This window comes from Rhinatrema bivittatum, chromosome 1 (genome assembly GCF_901001135.1).
Source record: "Rhinatrema bivittatum chromosome 1, aRhiBiv1.1, whole genome shotgun sequence".
Lineage (NCBI taxonomy): Eukaryota > Metazoa > Chordata > Amphibia > Gymnophiona > Rhinatrematidae > Rhinatrema > Rhinatrema bivittatum.
The window spans coordinates 818,333,823-818,353,846 of record NC_042615.1 but is presented as its reverse complement, the minus strand read 5'-3'; the positions used below and the strand labels follow the sequence as shown (position 1 = coordinate 818,353,846).

Here is a 20,024-nt window from a genome sequence, read left to right as displayed (position 1 = left end):
GTGAAGGCTCTTGTAGGCGAGCAAGAGGAGATTAAACTGTATGTGGGAGCGAATAGGGAGCCAATGCAGTGACTTTAGAAGAAGGATTATTTGGGTGTAGTGACTTTTGTGCAGCTAAATTTTGGATGGATTGTAGCGGAGAGAGATGGCTCGCTGTGAGACCTGTGAGGGGGCAGCTTGTAGGGAAGGAATGAGAGTGGATAAGGGCTCTGGTGGTGCGTTCAGACTTTAGTGATGTTATAAAGGAGAAGGGCACATTTTAGCAGTGTTGAGTAGGAGAGGAGTTGAGCTGAGGGGACTCGGGGATGAAAGTGTTATTCACAGAAACAGAGAAAGGGTAAGAGGGCAACTGGGTTTTGGGGGGAAGATGAGCTCTGTACTGGCCACCATGAGTTTAAGGTGGTGTGCGACATCTAGGCAGCAATGTCAGACATGCAGGCTGAGGCTTGGGAATGGATTCTTGATGAAATTTCTGGTCTAGAGAGGTAAATCTGGGAATCAGGAGAAAGGTGCAACGCTGAATGCTACTTCTCAGCTCCCAGTCAAGGTATGAGGACTGTGGGGGGAGGGGAGGAGGGGTTTGGGGGCTTTCTGCTGGGGACCTTTCTTGAATGTATGGTTTGACTTTTGGAGGGGGACGGGAGGCTTTTCGGGCCCTATAGGTTCATAACATTTTCTTCTTATTTTGGAGGGACTGGGGGAGAGAGGGGATCGGACAGCATGGGTTTCACTGGGGTAGGGGGGTGGGAGATAAGGTTAAATTAAAGTTATCTTGCAACTCATGCCTAAATAACCTTAAACCTCCTGGATGCAGTAGCTAGACGTAGCTAAATAACTTATTCGGCTAACTCCATAAGTTATTCAACCATCTCAGCTCTGTGCTGGAATGCTCCTGAAACACCCCTACGTTATCCGGCTAAATGTTTGCCAAATAATGACTTAGGAGCCGGGTGGAAATCTGAAGTTCTTCATTGATTTTGGGAGCTCACCCAGTAAGGTATTCCTCCTTCAATTTCCTCCTGCTGACTCTAGAGGGATTATGCAAAACGCACAAAGGGTCTCACAAGCAACTGGGCAAGAGCTTAAAGGAATGCCTGTCCTGTGATCAGGCTTGGCCCAAAAATATCTGGCAACACCTGGTCACACTGTCCAATGGGGCTCCACATAGTAAAGAGTAAATAACGGCAGAAAATGACCAGTTTGGCCCATCCAATCTGCCCAGATGAGATTCCTCCACTTTGGTTTAGGTAAATGCACAGCACCCATAAGAAACCCAATACCAGTTTCCCATCATCAACATCATCACCCATGTCTTTCACCTGATCCTTCACCCTTTTCCTACTACTGACCTCCACATTAGTCCCTTATGTGTCCAGAATCTGTTAAAATGCTGGGCTCCACCTTCACTAGTAGGCATGTTATCTTCCTGTTGGATTCTTAAGAGTCCAACACTCAGACCCTTTTCCATGCGTTAGCACTACCCTGAATAATTTTGTGTCATCTGCAAATTTGATCATCTCACTCGTCGTACCCCTTTCCAGATCATTTATAAATATATTGAAAAGCAATGGTCCAAGTACAGATCCCTGAGGCACTCCACTGTTTACCATTTTCCACTGAGAAAATTGACCATTTAATCCTACTCTCTGTTTCCTGCCTTTTAGCCAGTTTGTAATCCATGAAAGGACATCGCCACCTATCCCATGACGTTTTACTTTTCCTAGAAGCCTCTCATGAGGAACTTTGTCAAACGCCTTCTGAAAATCCAAAAACACTACATATACCAGTTCACCTTTATCCACATGTTTATTAACCCCTTCAAAAAAATGAAGCAGATTGGTGAGGCAAAACTTCCCTTAGGTAAATGCATGCTGGCTGTGTCCCATTAAATCATGTCTGTCTATATGTTCTGTGATTTTGTTCTTTAGAGTAGCTTCTACTAATTTTCCCAGCACTGAATTCAGGCTAACCAATCTATAGTTTCCCGTATCACCCAGGGAGCCCTTTGTAAATATCAAGGTTACATTGTCCGCCCTCCAGTCTTCAATGATAGGTTACAAATTTTTACTAATAGGTCTGGAATTTCATTTTTTAGTTCTTTCAGAACCCTGGGGTGTATACCATCCAGTCCAGGTCATTTGCTACGCTTCATTTTGTCAGTCTGGCCTACTACATCTTTCAGGTTTACCATGATTTGTTTCTGTTCATCTGACTCTGGAATAAATATCTCCCCAACATCCTCATTAGTAAATATGGAAGGAAAGAATTCATATAGCTTCCTTAAGAGCCCCTTTAACTCCTCAATCATCTAACAGTCCAACCGACTCCCTTGCGGATTTCCTGCTTTGGATATATTTTAAAACGTTTTTATTATAAGTTACAAATAACCATACCATCCATCTCCAACTCCCAGTTATTACCGCAATTCTCTAGCTCAACATGTGGTCTAGCTTTCTTCCTGCACTCATGACCACAAGAAGTGCATGCCGCAATACTAGCAACAGTAAATAAAATGAGCATAATCAGACCTGGAAGTGACTGAGAACATGGAGCTGGGAGCTATAATTTAACCAATTCTCAAGGCAAAAAATCAAGTCCAAGGAATGACCGGCTTCATGAATAAGAGAATGAATCAGCTGGATAAGACCATCAGCCACCATCATGGCTTCATGCTTCCACCGTCACTTCACTTTTTCCAAGTAAGGATCATCTGTGTTTATTCCATGGCTTTTCAAAGTCTGTTACCATTTCAGCCTCCACCATCCACTCTGAGAGGGCATTCCAGGCACCCACCATCCTCTCTGTGGGAAAAAAAACATATTACCTGACATTCCTGAATCTACCCCCTTGCAAGTTCATTTCATTTATCAATTTATTTGAAACAAAAGAAACATTTGTACACTGCACGATCTCCTATTCTAGGCAGTTAACAACTATACATGCATAATTGCAACAATAAAACTTATTAATCTAAAACAACAACATTTATTCTGAATCCTCCTCCACTCTAGCTTCCACTAGCCACCATGCAAACTTGCTAACCTGGTGGCATCATGACCTTTAATTCTACACTTGATAGTTCAACAGCTTGATGATGGCTTAGAAGCCTTATTGACTCAAGCTTCTAAATATTCTTACTTTTTTTTGTTTTAGGTGATTTTATTTTACATTTAGACAAGGATGTGGGGTTTTTTTAAGTGCAAGAGTTTTTAACTGCATTGGGGATTGGAGATTTGCAGCAGGTGCTCCAAGGCTCTACTCAAGATAAAGGCCTACGTGTGCCAAAGCCGGGAGACAGGCACAGAAATCGGGCCAGCCCAGCACACACCGCACAGTTTTAAAAAAAATCAAGCAAATACACGCTTATTTTTCTTTCCCTAACTGTCCCACCTCAATCACAGGTCGTTTGCAAAAATGGGCGGGGCATGGCCATTCCTAGACTTCTCAATGAAATTTGCATGTAAGTATTTACATACACAAGCGCGTGCCAAGGGTCCCTTACCGCGTAACTTTACTTCTGCTATGGATGGCATGCGAGTCCAGGAACAAAAAACATATAGGCTAGTCAGCAGAGTTTTAAGGGTAGGGGCTAATTAACTAGGGGGTTAGGAAGACCTATCCTTTACCTGGGCTAACTGGGAACAAACTGAGGAACCTGGCACTGGCGCACATCTACTAAATTCTCCCCACTTGTGCAGTAGAGGCGGCGTTTGCGTGCAAATGTGCGCATCCATATAAAATTGTGCGCAATTGTCTGCGCATATACATTCTGTTTTATACCATGTGCGCATAGACGTGCGTATAATATGGCGGTGTCCTTTGGCACGAGCCAGCCTACGCACGCACGTGCACCCGTGCGGCTGTTTCAGAGTTACTGGCCCTGTGCTAGATTTCCCATTAGCATGCCAAAAAGGAAAAGTAAAATTTGGGGGCACGGAACAAGTGCTTTGGTCAGACACTAGTCTGCAGGTGGGTGGGAACTTTGTCAAACGCCTTCTGAAAATCCAAGTATACTACATCTACCGGTTCACCTTTATCCACATGTTTATTAACTCCTTCAAAAAAGTGAAGCAGATTTGTGAGGCAAGACTTGCCCTGGGTAAAGCCATGCTGACTTTGTTCCATTAAACCATGTCTTTCTATATGTTATGTGAAGGAACTAAAAAATGAAATTTCAGACCTATTAGTAAAAATTTGTAACCTATCATTAAAATCATCCATTGTGCCTGAAGACTGGAGGATAGCAAATGTAACTCCCATATTTAAAAAGGGCTCCAGGGGCGATCCGGGAAACTACAGACCGGTTAGCCTGACTTCAGTGCCAGGAAAAATAGTGGAAAGTCTTCTAAAGATCAAAATCTCAGAATCTGTGTATTTTAAAGGCAAGGTAGATAGTTTAAGGAGAGGAATAAGTGAGAATTCTGGACATGCGGTTTTGTCAGGACCTGTGATCGAGGTGGGACAGTTAGAGGAAGGAAGAGCACAGAGGAAGTAATGGGGAGTTTCAGTCACTTTACTTTGAACTGAAACAGGTCCTTGCTACTATTAGGCCATCGAGTTATTTACTTGATCCTGGCCTATCCTGGTATATTAAAGGCTGCTCAGATAAGGTTGTAAGCTGCCTGTTGAGTCTGATTAATCGTTCTTTAGATACTGGTGTAGTTCCTCAAGTTTGTAAGACTGCCATTATCTCGCCCCAATTGAAAACATGAAAAATTGGATCCAAGATTGTGTAGTAACTTCCTTCCGATATCTAATTTGCCATTTGTGGCAAAGGTGATGAAAAAGGTTGTTATTAAGCAGGTTTCTACTTACCTGGAAAATGCTGATGCATTGGATCCAGCACAAGGAGGCTTTAGGACAGCCCGTAACTCGGAGACCTTGATGGTCTCTTTGCTAGAGGATGCTCTGCCTAGGCTAGATAGGGGAGAGAATGCACTTTTAATATTATTAGATCTGTCGAGTGCATTTGATCTAGTAGATCATAAAATATTGTTACAAAGATGCGAGTTATTTGCATGGAGGAATCTGGTGATTAAATGGCTTGAAAGGTTTTTGCAAGGGAGATGAGAGAGGTAAGTCTTGGAGTTCCTCAGGGTACAGCCATTTCTCCACGGCGCTTTAACCTTTTTATATGGCAGGTAGGGAGCACCGTGCGTGAAACAGGCTTTAAAGCATCTGTCTATGCTGATGACGTCCCGATCCGGGCTCTCCTCACGTATCAATCAGTGCTTGGAAAGGGCAGTCGATTGGGTAGCGGTTAGTAGCCTAGTTCTGGATACCAATGAGACAGAGGTCTTATGTCTTGGGACAGGGAAGACTGTAAAGTGCATTAGGACTACAGGAGGTCGAACTGGAGCCAAAAGAGAAGGTGAAATTGGTGCGGCAACTCCGATGCTTATCTGGATTTGTTCACGTCAAGAACTATGGCTCATGCTTTCTCATATCAGCTACTGCAACGCCTTGTTCCTGAGCCTTCCAAGAAAACTGATGAGAACATAAGAAAATGCCATACTGGGTCAGACCAAGGGTCCATCAAGCCCAGCATCCTGTTTCCAACAGTGGCCAATCCAGGCCATAAGAACCTGGCAAGTACCCAAAAACTAAGTCTATTCCATGTAACCATTGCTAATGGCAGTGGCTATTCTCTAAGTGAACTTAATAGCAGGTAATGGACTTCTCCTCCAAGAACGTATCCAATCCTTTTTTAAACACAGCTATACTAACTGCACTAACCACATCCTCTGGTAACAAATTCCAGAGTTTAATTGTGCGTTGAGTAAAAAAGAACTTTCTCCGATTAGTTTTAAATGTGCCCCATGCTAACTTCATGGAGTGCCCCCTAGTCTTTCTACTATCCAAAAGAGTAAATAACCGATTCACATCTACCCGTTCTAGACCTCTCATGATTTTAAACACCTCTATCATATCCCCCCTCAGTCGTCTCTTCTCCAAGCTGAAAAGTCCTAACCTCTTTAGTCTTTCCTCATAGGGGAGTTGTTCCATTCCCCTTATCATTTTGGTAGCCCTTCTCTGTACCTTCTCCATCGCAATTATATCTTTTTTGAGATGCGGCGACCAGAATTGTACACAGTATTTTTTGACTGCCGCAGCACACTGCACCGACGATTTCAATGTTATCCACTATGACACCTAGATCTCTTTGGGTTGTAGCACCTAATATGGAACCCAACATTGTGTAATTATAGCATGGGTTATTTTTCCCTATATGCATCACCTTGCACTTGTCCACATTAAATTTCATCTGCCATTTGGATGCCCAATTTTCCAGTCTCACAAGTCTTCCTGCAATTTATCACAATCTGCTTGTGATTTAACTACTCTGAACAATTTTGTGTCATCTGCAAATTTGATTATCTCACTCGTCGTATTTCTTTCCAGATCATTTATAAATATATTGAACAGTAAGGGTCCCAATACAGATCCCTGAGGCACTCCACTGTCCACTCCCTTCCACTGAGAAAATTGCCCATTTAATCCTACTCTCTGTTTCCTGTCTTTTAGCCAGTTTGCAATCCACGAAAGGACATCGCCACCTATCCCATGACTTTTTACTTTTCCTAGAAGCCTCTCATGAGGAACTTTGTCAAACGCCTTCTGAAAATCCAAGTATACTACATCTACCGGTTCACCTTTATCCACATGTTTATTAACTCCTTCAAAAAAGTGAAGCAGATTTGTGAGGCAAGACTTGCCCTGGGTAAAGCCATACTGACTTTGTTCCATTAAACCATGTCTTTCTATATGTTCTGTGATTTTGATGTTTAGAACACTTTCCACTATTTTTCCTGGCACTGAAGTCAGGCTTACCGGTCTGTAGTTTCCCAGATCGCCCCTGGAGCCCTTTTTAAATATTGGGGTTACATTTGCTATCCTCCAGTCTTCAGGTACAATGGATGATTTTAATGATGTTACAAATTTTTACTAATAGGTCTGAAATTTCATTTTTTAGTTCCTTCAGAACTCTGGGGTGTATACCATCAGGTCCACGTGATTTACTACTCTTCAGTTTGTCAATCAGGCCTACCACATCTTCTAGGTTCACCGTGATTTGATTGTCCATCTGAAACATTACCCATGAAAACCTTCTCCATTACGGGTACCTCCCCAACATCCTCTTCAGTAAACACCAAAGCAAAGAAATCATTTAATCTTTCCGCGATGGCCTTATCTTCTCTAAGTGCCCCTTTAACCCCTCGATCATCTAACGGTCCAACTGACTCCCTCACAGGCTTTCTGCTTCGGATATATTTAAAAAACTTTTTACTGTGAGTTTTTGCCTCTACAGCCAACTTCTTTTCAAATTCTCTCTTAGCCTGTCTTATCAATGTCTTACATTTAACTTGCCAATGTTTATGCTTTATCCTATTTTCTTCTGTTGGATCCTTCTTCCAATTTTTGAATGAAGATCTTTTGGCTAAAATAGCTTCTTTCACCTCCCCTTTTAACCATGCCGGTAATCGTTTTGCCTTCTTTCCACCTTTCTTAATGTGTGGAATACATCTGGACTGTGCTTCCAGAATGGTATTTTTTAACAATGACCACGCCTCTTGGACATTTTTTACTTTTGTAGCTGCTCCTTTCAGTTTTTTTCTAACAATTTTTCTCATTTTATCAAAGTTTCCCTTTTGAAAGTTTAGCACGAGAGCCTTGGATTTGCACACTGTTCCTTTTCCAGTCATTAAATCAAATTTGATCATATTATGATCACTATTGCCAAGCGGCCCCACCACCGTTACCTCTCTCACCAAGTCCTGTGCTCCACTGAGAATTAGATCTAAAATTGCTCCCTCTCTCGTCTATTCCTGAACCAATTGCTCCATAAAGCTATCATTTATTCCATCCAGGAACGTTATCTCTCTAGCGTGACCCGATGATACATTTCCCAGTCTATATTGGGGTAATTGAAGTCTCCCATTATTACTGCACTACCAATTTGGTTAGCTTCCCTAATTTCTCTTAGCATTTCACTGTCCATCTCACCATCTTGACCAGGTGGACGGTAGTATACCCCTATCACTGTAGTCTTCCCTGACACACAAGGGATTTCTACCCATAAAGATTCAATTTTGTATTTAGTCTCATGCAGGATGTTTATCCTGTTGGACTCTATGCCATCCCGGACATAAAGCGCCACACCTCCTCCCGAGTGCTCCTCTCTGTCATTGCGATATAATTTGTACCCCTGTATAGCACTGTCCCATTGGTTATCCTCTTTCCACCATGTCTCTGAGATGCCAATTAAGTTTATGTCATCATTTACTGCTATACATTCTAATTCTCCCATCCTACTTCTTAGACTTCTGGCATTAGCATACAAACATTTCAAAGTTTGTTTTTTGTTTGTATTTTCATTCTGCTTTTTAATTGATAGGGATAAGTTAGAATTTTTTAGCTCAGGTGAGTTTTTAGTTACAGGCACTTGGACTACTTTTCTAATTATTGGAACCTCACTGTCGGGATGCCCTAATTCTAATGCATCATTAGTATCCTTTAAAGATACCTCTCTCCAAACCATGCGCTGGTGAGCGACTGTCGGCTTTCCCCTTTGTTCTAGTTTAAAAGCTGCTCTATCTCCTTTTTAAAGGATAGTGCCAGCAGTCTGGTTCCACCCTGGTTAAGGTGGAGCCCATCCCTTCGGAAGAGACTCCCCCTTCCCCAAAAGGTTCCCCAGTTCCTAAGAAAGCATCAAGTAATTCAGAGCACTGTAGGGTCGCATCATTACAGGCAGTGCAAGAACTGCTGCCCCTTTACTGCTGGGCCTGCATTGGCTCCCGGTGCAGGAACGCTGTAAGCTTAAAGTGTTACTGTTGGCTTTCAAGACGCGACTTAGCCAGTCCCCTCTGCATCTGAGAGGTAAATTAATAAGGCATGAAACAGGTAGAAGCTCGATGTCGATGAATAAACATTTTGTAACTCCCTGAGGTAAAAAGGTTTCGGCAGCAGCTGGGAGAAATAGATCACTTTCTTTTGTGCTTCCAGGCGTGAGGAAGAATAGGAGATTCTGCGGTTTCGGAGAAAAGTAAAAACATGGCTTACAACAATGGCCTGTGAGCGACTAGTAAGCATTAGGGATGTGCAATAATTTAGGACGAAATTGCCTAATTCGTCCTGGTTGGGGAACCCGAAACCCGAACCAAATTTTCCCGAAATTTCGGGAAAATTCGGTTTTTGGGTTAGTACGCACTAACTCCCGTTAGTACGCACTAACATTTTAACGTTAGCGCGCGCTAAACCGAAATTTGGGTCCCCCGAATTTCAAAGTCCCGATCCGCGGGAAATACGAAATTTCCTGCGGCGGTCCAAAAACAAAGCTCAATCCAAAAGGTTCGGGCTTTGCACATCTCTAGTAAGCATTGCTTTTGGCAATATTGGTCTGTTCAGATTTGTTTCTACTCTGTATAGTGTTTTAATGTTATGATTATGTCTTAAATCGCTTTGAGAGATGCAATCAGGAAGGGTGACCAAAATGATAAGGGGAATGGAATAGTTCCCCTATGAGGAAAGACTAAAGAGGTTAGGACTTTATAGCTTGGAGAAGAGACGGCTGAGGGGGGATATGATAGAGGTATTTAAAATCATGAGAGGTCTTGAACGAGTAGATGTGACTCGGTTATTTACTCTTTCGAATAATAGAAGGACTAGGGGGCATTCCATGAAGTTAGCAAGTAGCACATTTAAGACTAATCGGAGAAAATTCTTTTTCACTCAACGCACAATAAAGCTCTGGAATTTGTTGCCAGAGGATGTGGTTAGTGCAGTTAGTGTAGCTGGGTTCAAAAAAGGTTTGGATAAGTTCTTGGAGGAGAAGTCCATTAACTGCTATTAATCAAGTTTACTTAGGGAATAGCCACTGCTATTAATTGCATCAGTAGCATGGGATCTTCTTAGTGTTTGGGTAATTGCCAGGTTCTTGTGGCCTGGATTGGCCTCTGTTGGAGACAGGATGCTGGGCTTGATGGAACCCTGTTCTGACCCACTATGGCAACTTCTCATGTTCTTATGAAGGTGATTAAGAAGTATTTTTAACATAAAATAAGTTATTCATGCCTTTCAGGTGTTTGTATGTGTGTCTATCATAGCTCCCCATTGCTCTTCTCCTCTGGGATATAGGTGTTTAGGTCCTGAAGCCTCATCTCGAATGGATTTTGGTGCAGGCCCCACACTACTCTGATCGTCTTTCTCTGGATTGCCTCTAGCCTATCCATATCCTTTCGGAGTAAAGACCACAAGATCTGAGCACAGCATGCTAGGTGGGATCACACCAGTGACCTGCACAGAGGTATTATCTCCCCTTTTTTTCTTTTTTCTAGTTATGCCCTCTCCCCGTGCGGCCCGGCATTTCTCTGGCTCTAGCCGGCTCCTTATCACACTGATTCACCACCTCCAGGTCATCAGACATTTCCCAAACTTCTCTTATTCAGCAGAGGGAAGGGAAGACTGCCACTTCTTTCTGACAGCAGCCACTGGCACCTAAAACTTTCAGATGTTTTCCTGTATTCGTCATCGGGTATTGTGTGCCCAGGTAAAAACAATGTAAGCAGTGCAGTGAATTCTGGTAGGTGGCATTCATGAACAGGTTTTTTTTTTTTTTTCCTCTGAGTGGGAATTCAGGTAAGGTCAGCTTGTAAAGTCGCAGGGGTAGAGGGAGGAGGAAGGCAAACCTCTGCCCGGCTGAGGAGTCCGGGCAGAAAGTGCGCGGCTCTCTGGGCTGCCAGCAGTGCACACGTCCTGTGGTTACCTGGCTCTCTCCCTCCCCGGGGAGCGGCCCCCGCTGCTCTTCCTGTCCCTTATCAGAGCCCTGCAGCCAGGCCCCCCCCCCTATTGGCTGTGACTGTTCCTTCTTTTCCTCGTGCTAGCCAAGCCCACGCGACGCCGAGGCAGGTGCGCCGGGAGGGTCAAAGCTCAACTGCTGCTGTTTGCTCAGTGCTAGCCCGTGCCAGGCTGCAGCCACTCACTCCCGGGGGACGGGGGGGATTCCTGTCCCGTGCAAACTCACCCCCCTGACCTTCTGGAAATATTCCCCCCCCCCCCTCTCCCCCAGCACTCCGACACCACAATTCAAAATTCAACGGAAGGATTTCCCAGGCTGGCAGCCGGTCCGACTGAAAGGAGCTTGACTGGAAGCCCGCGCGGATCGGGTGCCGCTTCTCCCCCTGTTCACGCGCGCGCAGCTCGCGCGGCTCCTCCAGGTAACGTTCCATTCTGTGGCCGCCCCGCGTGCACAGGGGAGGGAGAGCTCCTTGCTTTGAGTCCGAGGGTCGCTCTCGGGGGAAGGGGTTGGCAGCTCCCTGTCCGGTCAGCCCCTACCTGGAAGTTTTGTCTGTGGTTCTCTGGCCACGTATTTTTTTTTGGTGGCAGCAGTCCCGCAGAACCTTTTGTGGACCGTGATCCCTCTGATTGCTCTGACAGAGCAAACCCCCCCCCCCCCAGAGCAGGGCCGGATTTAAGATTGCGGTGCCCACAGGCAGAGGACCAGGAGCCGGGGGGGGACAGGGACGACCCGCAGGTTTTGTGCATCCTCAGAATTTGTCGCCCCGGGCAAGTAGCGATGTTCCCTCTTTCTAAATCCAGCCCTGACCCGGAGGTGACGATGCCTGTGGGTCCCCTCTTGGGCCAGGACTTGCAGTCCCACAGCTGCCGGATCTCTGCCCTAAGGGTGGGTGTGAGTAATGCTGGGCGGCCTCCTTTTGTTATTTAGCTTGCGAGGAGGGGCAGGATGTCCTGGAGCCCGGTGGCGCCTCTGGTGCCCTCTCTCTGCCCTGGTGGCCTTTCTCATAGCTCAGGTGAGAAAAGTCCCGCTTTAACTTCTCACTTCTCCCTTTCCCTCCCCGCCCTCTCAGCCTTTAATGGGGGGGGGGGGGGGTGTCCGCAGGGAAGGAGATGGCCAGAGTTGTGCCACTTTCTTGGGGGGTTGAGGTGGCTTGCATTTCTTTCTTCCCCCTAAATGTATATTTGTGCTGCCTTTCTTTGCTTTTATAGCACCGGCAGCAGGTGCAGCTCTAGCTCTGTTACACTTTCCTCGCCGTCGGGGCTCCTGGCACCTTCTTGTCAGGCGCTGTCCAAGAGCCAAGCTGGAGCGGGGACCTTTTACCCGGCTCACCTCATGTGTCTGTGACTGGCATTCGGAGGCAGTGCCCCCCCCAGGGCTGGTGCAAGGGTATCAGAGGACCCCCCCTCCCCTCCTTCCAGCCTCTCTCCTCCTCCAGCATCCTCCTCTCTCTCCCCTCCACTCCCTGCTCAGCACACCGGCATCACTCCAATCTCTTTGCCCCTCTCTCTCTCTCTCTCTCCACCCCCTACCTGAACAGGATCCTCTCGCTCTCTCCTCCCGCCCCACTTGTCGCCTGCCCAGCGCCCTCTCTCCACGACTTCCTCATCCACCCCGGCTTCCGCTCTGTCTCCTCCCTTCCCTGGGCTCCTGTGGTGCTGGGCCTCCAAAGGGTGGAGGTTTCAGGGTGTTTTGCTGCTCACCCCTCTCGAAAAATATTGGCGCCCTAGGGAGCCACTTAGTTTGCTCAATGGTGCCCCCCTTTGCTTGAAATTCCCTGGCATTGCCAGCAAACTGCAGGGAGGTGGAGGCGGCAGAGCTGACAAGGAAGCCAGTGGTGTGTGTCCCCCCCCCCCGTGGGTCTCTCGGTTCCGCCTTGCGTCCCTGAACAGTTTTGAGGGGGGTCATGGAGGCAGCAGGGCTGCCCTTCCCCTCCACACGAGCCTCCCCCTTTCTGCTCGCGTCTTTCGCGCTGCGCTGAAGGCTGAGTCTCGTCTTTAACTTCGGATCCGTCCTCCCGGGCCACGCGCCTCGCCGGACGAGGCGCACGAGCGGCAGGCGATTCCTAGGGGCAAAACCTCCACGCGCATTCCCGGAGCGCGCGCATCCCTTTACCCGCCCGGCAGCCGGGGTGGGGGTGGGGCTTTGCGGTTTCATTATCCGCGGGGCGCTTTAGTGGGAAACCGAGACTGCAAGTCTCCGAAGAGAAAGGGGCCTGTGCACTTTAGCTCTCGAAATGTAGTGCAAGGGAGCACAGGTGTAAGCTACCCCCCCCCCCCCCGACTCTGCCGCGAATTGGCCCCAACGCGTCGCATCTCTGTCCCGCGAGGGTGACGGCAGGGCCCTGTCACATCCACTTGGGAAAGCCGTCCCCTGCGGGCCGCTGCAGGCCTCCCCCCCCCCCCCCCCTCGCACATGCTTTCCTGTCTCCTTCCTTACTTGCTTAGTGGCGCGTACTGGGTTAGAGACTGGGCGGGTACAGGGTTAGAGACTGGGCGGGTACTGGGTTAGAGACTGGGCGGGTACTGGGTTAGAGACTGGGCGGGTACTGGGTTAGAGACTGGGCGGGTACTTTGGCTGGGCGGCACCAGCCCGCTGCGCTCCGTCACGGAGAAGGTCCTCCCTTGGATCACAGGCTGGCCAGGGCCGGGGCGCTGCAGAGGTCATGTCCCCCGACCTCTGGGGGAGGAGAGGAAGTCAAGGTCAATGTTCCATGCTGAGGATTTAGGGCTCCGGAGGGAGCCCAGGACTGTCACCGGGTTAAGTGGATTGGAAGCAGATCGTGAAAGGGGGGTGGGGGACGACATCCTCAGATACTGGCAAACGAGGGCTCGGCATCCCAGTCCTGCTGCGGATTGAACTGGAAATGCGAAACAGCAGGAGAAGAATAAAAATGGCGTTGGGAGGTGGTAACTCCAGGGGCTGAGGGGTAATGGGTGGAGTGCCTTAGGGGTGAGGCCTGGGGGCCAGCTCTCTGTAGATTTGTATTTGTGATATTGCAGAGGGGTTTGCAGGTCAGGCCTTGTCTCTAGCAGGTTGAGGATTACAAATAAGTGATCTGGGAAAGCCCAGGGAGTGGTCAAGAGTTTGGCAGCTCAGGTTTAAGGAAGCGGCCGGAGCTGAGGTACTTAGGGAGAGGGGGAAGGGAGAAAAAAAAAAAAGGAGGTGATAACACCTCTGTGCAGGAGGTTTCTGGAATACGGCTTCAGTTTTGGAGGCCACTGGGCAGAGACAGAGCAGAGGCGGCCGGAGAAAGCCAAACAAATTGGCGAGGCTTCAGAACCTAAGCATGGGCGCCCTAGAGCGGAGGAGGCTTGAATAATGTGCAAGAAGCAGGCTCAGGCGTAAAACGCAAGAAAACATTTTATTTTTGAAAAAACTTTATTAAGAGAATTTGCCAATTACAAAAAACCCCCCACAGAACAAAGCAGGGCACCCCCCCCCCCCCCCCCCGTAAAATAAAATGTCATGAAATAGGAACTCCCAGACCCTTACAGCTCATTGCTATCCCAGATTCGGATACCTGGATTGGCAGGACAGTTTTACAGGTGTAGCCAAAATCGTACCCAGAAAATGCCCCCGGTGAAGGTACAGGTCAGGGTCATGGCTCAGGTGCCGTGGCTGCTCCGCTTTCATTTCTGATCTGCTGGCAGGCTCAGACGTGTTCTGCTGCTGCTGCGTCTCCTCTTCCCCCCAGCATTAATTTTTCCTGCTCGTTCTTTTGTGGGAATCCCTGAATGTTCTCTGTGAGCTCTGGGAAATGGGCGTCTGCGATATGTTTGCATTTTGCACGGCAGAGGAGGAACGGCATTTCTGTTTCGCTTTCTCTGGGGCTCCATTGCAAACAGAGTGGGGCTTCTTGGGGTTTCCGCTTCAGTTTTTGTCTGCATCTTTCTGTTTCTAGCCTCCGGTCGCATATCCTGTCATTGGTGAGGGTCTGCGTGGGTTTTTTTTTTTTTTTTTTGCATTTGTTGCATTCGTGCATCCCGTCCCCAGAGGTCCATAATCCAAAAGAAGGACGCGGTAATATCTGCTCGCGCTTGCCTTTTACAAATAAGCCTGGACAAAGAGGAGGTGCGACCAGGGCAGGCTGACATTTAGCTAGAAAGCTCCAGGGTGAGCTCTATCCCGGCTAAATCCCCGTGGACACTTCATTCCGCCCAAACTTTATCCGAATATTCAGTGGAACGCTTACCCAGAAAAACGAATTCCCGTGCAGGACTCACTGGGCGGGTTCCGGCTTACAGAGCCTCATTCCGCAGGACGGGAAGCTTCCTGAGCACCAGAATTTAAAGAGATCTGAAGGCCGCCTAAGCCTTTTCCCCCAGAGCCGTAGCCTCTGGCCAAGTGAAGAACCGCGCCCTCGCCCATCACACAATGCACGACACCAGGAGTCGGGAGACGCCGTTCAATGTTTGTACAGCAAGGCCAACGGCTGGTTGCAAGGGTATTAACCTTGCATCTCCCACCCCCCCCCCCCATCACGCCCTCCTCACACACAATTAAAAATTAAAGGTAAATTTTAAGAACCCGGCGTGCGCAAAAACCGGGAGATATGCGCGTGGCCGGGCCGAGCACGTTCCGAAAATGTCCCGGCCGCGTGCGCACCTCCCAGTATGGGGCACATCTTTAAACTTACGCCAGGGCGCAGGTTTCTTCGTGCAACCCGGCGCGAACAAATCTACGCCCGATTTTATAATATGCGCGTGCTGCCACGCTCATGTTATAAAATCCAGGGTCGGCACGAGCGCAGGGAGGTGCACAATAGGCGCGTCTTTTAAAATCTACCCGTAAGCATTTATAATAGATTTTATATGAAAATTGGCATTGAAAACCCAGTCTTCTGAGGTAAAAATATCATTTACAATATGTATATTATATTTACATGCACTGTTGAGGTGCCAACCAGAAAACCCTGCAAAAAAGCAAGAGACGCCTGGAACTGTAATGCATTTTGGGCATGGGTTTGACCCTCAGAAAGCCACGAAAAAACAAAATTACAATGCAATAAACTTTCTATATCAAAACAGCACTACCTGCCAGCAGCCAAACAGCAAAAACCCTACTTATGACAAGGTAACAGTGCAAATATTACACCAGGCCTAAAACACCAGTTCTTCTTCCCCTATTAGGAAAGCACAACAAGCCAAGCTGCTATAGATGCCCACACAGAAACTGCACACTCTTGGAATAGCACAACCTCAGTCACAAATGCAAAACCCAGACAGACCCTCAAATACAGAATAGAGAAACCATAAAGTATAAATAGAAATGTACAGATAAAAACTGAACTGGAAATCGCAACAAGCCAAATTCTGTATGCACTTCAACAATGGAAAAACAGAAACATCACCATTCCTCATAAAACAATAAAATTAGTAAAACCATACCAATAAGGTTTAGTTTCTAACCAGTTAAAATTGTCAATCCTCAAACCACTACTAAAAAAACCTAACGCCTCTCCATCGGACCCAGCTAACTTTCGACCTATCGCAAACTTACCCCTCATCGCCAAATTGATGGAGAAAATTGTCAACAAGCAACTGTCAGAATACCTGGAAGATCATAATATTCTATCCCCGGCTCAATATGGTTTCCGAAAACTCCTAAACACCGAATCCCTCTTACTATCTCTCACTGACACCATCCTCGTTAACCTGGAGAAAAAACAATCGTACCTGCTTGTTCTTCTTGATCTTTCTGCTGCGTTTGACACGGTAAAACACACCATACTTATAGACCAACTTGCCAATATAGGGATCAAAGGCACAGCTCTCAGATGGTTTCAGTCCTTCTTAAGCAACAGATTCTACAAAGTCAGGATAAACAACAAAGAATCGCACCCAGTACTTACAGATCAAGGAGTCCCGCAAGGATCCTCACTTTCACCCACCCTCTTCAATATCTACCTCCTCCCTCTCTGCCACCTACTCTCAAACCTCAAGCTTACCCATTATCTCTATGCAGACGACATACAAATCCTTCTCCCGATTACAGAATCCCTTCAAAAAACCATCACATATTGGAACGAATGCCTACAGCCCATTAAGGAAATACTCTCAAGCCTCAACCTAGTATTGAATGCCAATAAAACCGAGATGCTCATTGTCTCCCAGGACCCCCTTACAATCTCATCAAGCCTCTCTCCACCAAACTCAAATAGCGTGTTCTCACCTGACGTCAGAGACCTTGGAGCATGGCTAGACAACCATCTAAACCTAAAAAAGTTTGTAAACACTACCACTAAGGACTGCTTTTACAAACTGCAAGTCCTCAAAAAACTAAAACCACTCCTTTACTTCTCCGACTTCAGGCTAGTACTTCAATCCATCATATTATCGAAGCTCGACTATTGCAACTCCCTTCTGCTAGGTCTACCCATCAACACCATCAAACCATTACAGATGGTACAGAATTCCGCTGCTAGAATCCTCACAAGCTCTAACAAAAGGGATCATATCACCCCAATCCTTCGTAACCTACATTGGCTTCCTATTAAACACAGGATACTCTATAAGGTACTCACAATCGTCCACAAAGCGACATACAAACTAGCCCCGATCATGTTAAGCTCTCAACTTCAACCGCACACATCTTCTAGACCAATTAGAAGCGCATACAAAGGAACACTGCAGGCCCCACAAGTAAAATCATCGTTGAGCAAATGAGCACTATCTTCAGCAGGCCCCCACCAGTGGAACGCGCTCCCCCCAGATCTAAGACTAGAACCCAGCCACCAAGAGTTCAAAAAAAAAACTGAAGACCTGGCTTTTCCAACAAGCCTTCCCAAACTCTCAAAGCTACTTAGACGGGAGGACTTCCTAAATACTTGTTATCCATAATCATGAATAACACACCAAGTCTTATTATCATGTCTTTGCAACTGTACAACAATCTCTGAATCCAAAAGTTCACCGCAATTTTATTGTATTTCTATTGTAACCTTAATATGTCATTATTTCTACGTGAAATAGTTTAACTGTATATATAATATTTATTTATTACTATGTTAAATTGTCATTTATTTATTTATTTATTTATTTATTAACTTTTATTTACCGACATTCGTGAAACACATCATGCCGGTTTACAAAAAAAACTCAAAGGAGGAAAGTTACAATATAACAATAACACAGTAAAACTGATAAATAGGTAAAACAATAGCGTAGTAGAGCAATAGTAGAGGGGAGGGGAGTGGGAAAGGGAGGATACCGGGGAGTGGGAGAGGGGAGGCTAAGGGAAGGGCAAAGGCTGGACAGAAAGGAGTGAAAGAACACAAATAGCTGCAACTATATACAGTTGATGATAAGTACAGTCATAATCAAAATTGTAGAGCTAAGGAGGTAATGAGAGACATTTACTTAAAGTATTCACTTAAATATGAAATAAGAAGGGGTTAGGATGATTTAAGGGCGGTATAGAAGGGAAAAGGGGTTAAAAGGGTTAGCAAAAGGGTATTGGAGGGGCAGGGTGAGTAGGGCGGGAAGGGGTACAGAGGTTTAAATATACAAGGATCTCTTTACCTACGTAGGGATACGGAGGGGTTGAGGGAAGGTCATTGGTTATATTGTTCCAACTGTTCTATGGTTCCATGTAAAGCCATGTAAAGCCCCTTTCTCTTTTGGGCAGTTCATCGTTTTATGTAAACCGGAGTGATTTGTAGTTCTTACAAGAACTTCGGTCTATAAAAATTAAAAATAAAATAAAATAAATAAATAAAAAGAATAATTAAAAACAACTAATGAACAGACTAACATTCAATAATTAAAAACTCATTTCCAAATTTCCAAACACCAGTAAAATATTTCAAACAGAAACATTAAATAACATCCAGTAATTAAAACTAAAAAGGATTTTAAAAAAATCACATTCTCCCACACACATACACACATACTCTTTCACTCTCCCACGTACATATACAAATACATGCTCTCTCACACTCCCACTCGCCACGGGTGGGCCTGGTAGGCCGTGGCCCACCCACTTCACGCTCAGGCCCACCTACTCAAAGTTACCCGGCACCTAAGAAGACAGGCCCAATACAGGGCCATCATCCGAGGCCTGACCTGACCTGACCTTCACAGGGCCGCCATGGAGCTCATCCTGTGCAGCCCAATAAGAGAGGCCCGACTATCAAAGGGCTGTCACGGAGTTACTCCTGTGCGGCCCGAGAGGAGAGGCCCGACTGTCGAAGGGCTGTCATGGAACTCATCCCGCATAGTCCGATGCCTGAGAAGAGCCCCGATCGTTGCAGGGCCGTTGCAGAGCTCATCTCGCGCGGCCAGAGAAGAGAGGCCTGACCATCAAAGGGCCGTTGTGGAGTTCATTCCACGAGGCCTGACGTCTGAGAATAGGCCGGACTGTCACAGGGCCATCGCAGAGCTCATCCCACATGGCCCGAGAAGAGGCCTGACTGTCACAGGGCCATCACAGAGCTCATCCCGTGCAGCCCTTCGCCTAAGAAGAGCCCTGATCATCGCAGGGCCGTCGCGGAGCTCATCCCGCATGGCCCAAGAAGAGAGCATGAGGTTGTGAGAGGCAGTTGATGTGAGAAAGAGCATGTGGGAGTGGAAGCCTGCTTGTAGGAGAGATCATGTAAAAGAACGTGATGTGTGGGAGTAGAAACCTTCATGTGAGAGTGGGAACTTATGTGTGCGAGAAGGAGCCTGGGTAAAAGAGAGTGTGTGGGAGTGGGAACCTGTGAGTGAGAGCATATGAGAGTGAGAGCCTGTATGTGAGAGAGAGCATATGAGAGTGGGAGCCTGTGTGTATGTGAGAGAGCATGCAAGAGCGGGAGCCTGTGTGAGAGAAAGCATGTGTTTGAGAGAATGCATGTGAGAGAGAATCTGTGTGTGTGTGTGTGTGTATGAAGGAAAGAAGACAAGAGGAGAGAGAAGAAACAGAATAAAAGAGACCCTGAAAAAGGAACTAGGAAAAGACAGACAAGGGGAACAAAGAGACTGGGACCAACCGATTAGAAAAATAAGATCAGACAACAAAGGTAAAAATATATATATATTTTTTGCCTTTCAGCAATTGGAATATGCTATCTTTGGGAATGTGCATTTCTCATATATTTGTATTTTGCTGTTTCTTCCGTATTCCAGTAGTTCACAGAGGCTGAGGCTGGTTTCTCAGGCTTTCCATTTCAGTTTTGTCTGTATGTTTGTTTCTGATTTGTAGTTCCTTATTCTGTATCAGGTAAGGCTCTGTCCATGTTGCACATGTGTGA

General features: G+C 46.5%; 1 protein-coding gene and 1 long non-coding RNA gene across 3 annotated transcripts in view; one reads left to right on the top strand and one right to left on the bottom strand.

Moving 5' to 3' along the window:
• Positions 1-1,887: 1,887 nt before the first annotated feature.
• On the bottom strand, positions 1,888-11,667 carry LOC115078891. The gene is made up of 3 exons (XR_003853163.1): positions 11,332-11,667; positions 4,816-4,917; positions 1,888-2,801 (listed from the first exon to the last, which is right to left on the bottom strand). It is a non-coding gene; the product is annotated as an uncharacterized LOC115078891 (long non-coding RNA).
• Positions 10,916-20,024, top strand: part of LOC115078839 (phospholipid-transporting ATPase ID-like) — a 215,351-nt gene continuing 206,242 nt past the window's right edge. For both annotated transcript variants that reach the window (XM_029581907.1, XM_029581893.1), the window contains exon 1: positions 10,916-11,213. The gene's annotated coding sequence lies outside the window, so the exon portion shown is untranslated. The remainder of the gene's footprint in view (positions 11,214-20,024) is intronic.